This window comes from Phaenicophaeus curvirostris, chromosome 8 (genome assembly GCF_032191515.1).
Source record: "Phaenicophaeus curvirostris isolate KB17595 chromosome 8, BPBGC_Pcur_1.0, whole genome shotgun sequence".
Classification (NCBI taxonomy): domain Eukaryota; kingdom Metazoa; phylum Chordata; class Aves; order Cuculiformes; family Cuculidae; genus Phaenicophaeus; species Phaenicophaeus curvirostris.
In genome coordinates, this window is record NC_091399.1 from 39,587,892 (window position 1) to 39,593,891 (window position 6,000).

A 6,000-nucleotide genomic window follows, 5' to 3' on the forward strand; every position below is an offset into this window, starting at 1 on the left:
CTTTGAAGACGACCACTAGAAGCGAACAAGCCGGTCGTTTAACCATTCCCTCGCCGGCAGCCGCGCCGCTCCCAGCACCTCCCCGCGGGGTGGACGCGCATCTCCTCGGGGCTTTTCCCCTCCGCCGGCACGGAGCCGAGGAATCGCAGCGCTGTGCTGGGACGAGGCTCGACACGGCACGGCCAGGGCAGCAGAAAGGGTAAAATCCAACAGCCGAGAGTCGCGAGGGGTGAGAGGGGGCCCAACAGCCCGAGCTGGGGGCGGGTGGCAGCCGAGGCGTCGGGGCTGCGCCCGGTCGAGCAGGACGCGCTCTTTCATGCCCCTAAACGCGTTATTTCCTGGCTGAGTTCTCTAAATACCGTTTAAATGCGATTTTACGGCATTTTGGACGCGGCACGGGAAACGCGGTGATGGGCGAGCGCGGCGCTGGGTCGCAGGTGCCGGCGGCGCTGCCACCGCCGCGGGGAGAGCTCGGACACGGTCCGCACACGGAGCCGATCCCAGACACGGACCCCGCACACGGATCCCATACAAGGGTCCCGCACACAGACCCGCACACGGACCCCGCACACGGAGCCACGCGTGGATCCAATCCCGCACACGGACCTGATCCCATACACGGACTCCGCACACGGAGCCAGACCCGCACACGGAGCCGATCCCATACACAGACCCGCACACGGACCCATGCTTGGACCCGATCCCATACAAGGGTCCCGCACACAGACCCGCACACGGACTCGCACACGGACCCTGCACACAGACCCGCACACAGTCCCGCACACGGATCCGATCCCATACACGGCCCCCGCACACGGCCCCGATCACCCGGGGCAGAGCCCTCCGCCTCGGGTAGGAGCGCAGCCGCGTTCCCCACCGCGGGGAGCCCCCCGGGGCTCGTCCGTGGCCCCCAGCCCGTCCTGCGGTGCCCGTCCCGCCGCCCTCCGGACGCCGCAGCGACCCCGCACCGAGCGCCCCGCGTGACGCGTTCAGCAGGACCGCGTCTGCCCCGGTGCGTGAACTGCAGAGGCAGCTTCCGAAGCCGGGAAGCGTCCTGCTCGCGGTGCCCGTGACACCGATGCCAGGAACACCCGCATCCCCCTCCCTGTGATCATTCCAACAGTGACACCGCGACGTTAAGCCAAGGGTCCCCCCGCATCTGGAACTCACAGCCCCTAAACAAACCCTCGTGTGTTTTATTCGGGCTGTTCCGCTGGAATGGCTCTCGTTCCCTGGGTTTGTCTGCTTGGAGGGAATAGGACGCCGCAGTGTCCCTTTCCCAGCCCCGGGATGCCTGCGCGCCGCAGTGACCCAGCGACACGGCACCAGTGGCAGGAGGCAAAGATGGAACACGGCTCTGGGTACAGGGCTGAGAAGTCCCAACGCAGACGGCAGAGCACGGCCCCCTCGCTCGAGGACCCCAACGCAACTGTCACTGCACTTCGACGTCAGGACTCGTCGGCCGCAGGCCTCGCCTCGGCCTGGCTCAGTGGTCTCTGGGGCCGGTTGGACTCACACCACCATCTTCCAAAGAGAAAAATCAGCCCCTGGGGGTTGTCCCACCCGTGTCGCATAAATCATTTAAACTCCTGAAATACCAAACAGCTCGACTGCAAAACCCGTTTTTTCTGGGACTGACCGCTGTTTCTCCACTAACTGAGATGTAAATGGATCCCTTTGCTTTCTAAGTAGTGTTCTACCTCCCGATCGGTCCTGTATCAATATTAAACTGGCAGTACTGCTCTTTTATAATCCGCTGATTTAAACATTTTTGCATAACATTGCTAACAAAACCCAAGGAATATTTACAAGTGAAATGCGCTCAGAGTTTATGCACACAATTTACTTTTTCCCGTTATTTTCCATCCCTTGGCGGCATATTTTAGGCAGAATTTTTCCACAGAGACTGAACCTGGTTTCGTTTTTCCCTCACTGAAAAGACATTCACCGCAGAAATTGTGCAGAAATGGAGCAGTGAGGAGAGAGCAAAATACAGCAATTTTTACAGAGCCCTGTGCAGGGTCTGCATGTTTTCCCCGCACCATCTTCGCCTTGGAATGATAGGCAGCACCCAGGGATGTGCCGCTTTTGGAAAATATATGCAGCAACACTGTGGCTGGTTCTACGCAGGATCAGAATTTGGCCCCAAATGTGCGTATTTTACAAATATTACAAATTACCGTTTCCCCCTCATTCCTATTACCTAGATACAAAAGTTCAAATTCAAAAATGTGTTTTCAAATCCCCAGCACTCCAGGGTAATATTAGATGGAGTCCCTTTAATAAAACACATTCCAAGTTGTTATTTTGATGGAAGCATCATACTTTTTGTCCAGCAATAAGCAGTTCAGATTTCACTAGGTCGCTGAAAATTTTCGAATCAGTCTGTCTTCAAATCATGTTTAAAAGACAGACTGAAATAACCGTGGCAGCAGATCCCTTCACGAGGCAAACCAGCAGTAAGGTTTATAATGTGCATTAAAGCTGGTGCTGCATTTAACTCCTGAGTCAGTGAATGAAATTTTGCGCTCCTCCAAAACCTACTGACAGTCCTATTTACAAAATGTATCACAGTCATGCGGGAAATTATGGCATCCCGTTTTGTCCTCGATTCTCTAAAATAAGAGGTATTTTGGTCACAAATGCCTGCTGTTATCAAAACACTGTCATGATTTCAGCAGGATCCAGTAACCTAGGGAAAGCCGGGCACAGATCTCCCTCCTTCTTTTCACTCTGAGTCACATTGCATCTGTTTTTCAATGCTTTGCCGTTCGGAAAAGAGGCTGATGGAATCCCATGTTCTGCGGTGTGGCAATCCCCAAATTCATGGCAGGAATGCACATTGCCCAAATCCTCTCATTCAGGGCTTTCTCCCTAGAAAAAACACATGAAAATCACAACAGATCTGGAGCAGATGTTTAAATAAATATTTACATAAATATTGAAATATTTACACATGCAGTTCTGCATGCTTGAAAGGGGAAAACAAGTGCAATAAATGTAATTAAGGTGCCAGGGTTCTACACTAATATAACTTGCATTTCCCTTCCTGATAGCCTGTCAGTTAAATTATTAATATCATCTCTGGTGGCACTGCATCTGAGGAACGGTGTAGGTGGTGTCAGGCCAGTAAAGCCTCGTCCCCATTAGGCTGGGGAGCCCCTGAGCGTGAGGGCCGAGGCAGCACAACCGCCATCCAGGAGTGGGGCAGCTGCCCCAGCACCTCGATGGCCTGCGAGGAGGCTGCCGCAGCACCCCGACCCCCACAGCATCCTTGGCCCCACAGCAACCCAGGCACTGCAGCACCCCAGGCACAGAAGCATCTCAGGCACTGCAGCACCCTGCGCGCTTGGGGCCTTTCTGAGGCGGAGAGCTTCCCACCCAAGACAACTCCAGCAGGAGCTCCTGGAGTAGAAACAGCATCCCTGCTCCGCACAAGCCCTCATCCCAACAGAAGGCTGTGGGCACTGTACAGGAACAAAAAAGGAGCCGTTTCTTCTCTCTTTGTGTGCCTTCATCTAAACTTGTAACTCGCTGAAGACATGTGATCAGAATGTCGCACTGGGCTTTTCTTTCTTATATATTTGCGCTGTGCATTTCTTTCCTTCTAGTCTGACATTAGCAAGAATCAGTGCGGTGGAAGTGGTAGCGCAGCAGCAGGGACAAACTGTCTGACAAACAGCAACAGCCTCCCAACACCCCTTTAAAATAATAACGATTTACCAAATGGTTGGGAAGTTGTTATAATTCCTTTTCCAAATTATTACTTGCCCTTTAGATTAGAAATGAGGCCAGGGTTAGCAATCAGCCTTAAATGGTAAGATTTCTGAAGTAGGAGCACTTGTCTGATTGTGAAGTGGAGGCCATTATTGCCTTGATTGAGTCTTTTTTTTTTTTAAGCTTGCTTGATTTATGGCTGAGAGCGCACATTCACCACTGTACCAGAAGCAATCAGAGCTTTCCCTGCTCTCTTTTCCTCAACGATTTAGGGTCCACTACTTTGGCACAGCTGCCACCTTTTAGCCTCCATCAAGCAGAGATATTTTTAAGCAAACTGTATTTTTTGTTTGTCTTTTCTCCTCCTGCCTCTCTACTTCCTCACTCTGTATCTTTCCTTTTTTTCCCTTTTTTTTTTTATTTTGTGGGGACGGGGGGCTGAAAATATTGTGTGAACTTCAATTCCAGGTATGAAGTTGAAAGAAAGCAGCAGAAGCTGGCTGGGATGTCATCTGGACTCCATGGCACATAACAAACCTGCAGTTACATGGGAAATAGGGATGAAGAAATGCTCAAATGACTGAAGTCAATTAAAAGCACTGATGGGTGTGTAGGTGCTGGAGTTTAGAGTTTTGTTTGTCTGGGAACCAGATTCAAGACAAGAGCTTGAATTTATACCACTTCTTACCAGAAATCATCTGTTTTGCTGGCCTATCGTATTTATTTTATAACCCCTCCCAAGTTTTCTGTAGAGGTGTGCAGCACACCTGAGGGGGTCCTGGTACAAGGGGAAAATGCCTCGGAGACCATCAAGGTTCACTCCAGCCCACAGCACTGAAAAGGCAGCACTGACAACTCCAGCCCCACTGAGGTGCCAACCTGCAGCACTCACAGGCATTCAGGGTTCAGAAACACATACACCCATCTGTAGGAAGCCATGTATACCTTTAAAATAAATTTACTTAATTGCTACTGCTCTGAAATAGCTGAATTTTGCTTCAGAGTATGTTCACAGGGAGAAACTCTGTAACACTTCCACTGTCCACTGGCACATCTCTAAAAGAAGTTTAGCACTGAAGCGCTGCCACATCCATGACTGCAGTGGTGGGACAGGCACTGGGAGCACAGAGGTCAAACTGCACCATTTCATGTAATGCTGCATTAGAAAGGCAGCACTTGCTACTGTGTACAAAACCAGGGAGAAGGAAGATAGCAGAACTCATATTTCTGGGTGCTAAAGGCTGTAGTGCAGTAGAATGACCATTTTAGTGGAGATTTTTAACTCACTTTCACAGCTATCATTTGTTTTCCAAAGCTGTCATTTAGGAGGGTCCAGTATATCAAGGGGGGGAAAACACCACACAACTGGCTCATATTTCAGCCCAATTAGCAAGCTTATATGAATGAGGTAATGGAAGACTCACAAAAATAAGTTACTCCAGAAAGAGGAAGAGTCTGTTTCAGCATTATTCAGGAGAAAAAAAAAATGTTAGTCAGACTCAGAGGGAATACAGAATGCACAGTGAAGCCAACACACAATGGCAGAAATGATTTCCTTTCTTACACCTGTATTTACAACACATTCTTGCAGAGCACCACCACGCCTCTTACCCTGAAAGCAGCATCAGGCCAATGGTCGGGAGAGAGTCAATACAACCCAAGTGGAGCACTCAGCCAAGGAAAAAGGTCCTTTCTCTTGCCCTTGCTCATGCCAGCGAGCTGCCCAGCTGTGCAGAGGGGCAGGAGGGGACCCCGGGGCACAGGGACCATCACCCCTTCCCCCCGACTGGTAGGAATAGTCCTGCACAAATGTGGCACTGTGGCAGCGGCGAGTGGTGGCCCAGACACCTGCTTTTCCTCCCCAGACTTGGTAGCCTCTGAGTTGCTCCTCTCTAGCACCTGCCCACTTGCCGAGCCCAGCCCGTCCTCTCCCCATGCTCCTGTCCCCATGCTCCCACCACCTCCTCCACCCCTCACCCAGACCCCCAATACAAATAATTGCATTTACCTTCTTAATTAGCACAAGGAGTCCAGAGTGCACTGCACAGCACTGTTATATGAAAATACCAAGGTAGGACAAAGCAGAAGAGAGCCTTTGGCTTTAATTCATCATTTACACTTGATGTCGCTGATGTAACTCTCCAAGTGAGAACTGTTTTATTCCCAGTTGATCCAATGCTAAGAACGAAACCCGTCCACCCACTCTCCTTGTACTTAGACAAATGCGCCTGGTTGCATTTGCCCATCTGAGCAGCTCACCCAGTCTGTAACAGGCACATTTGC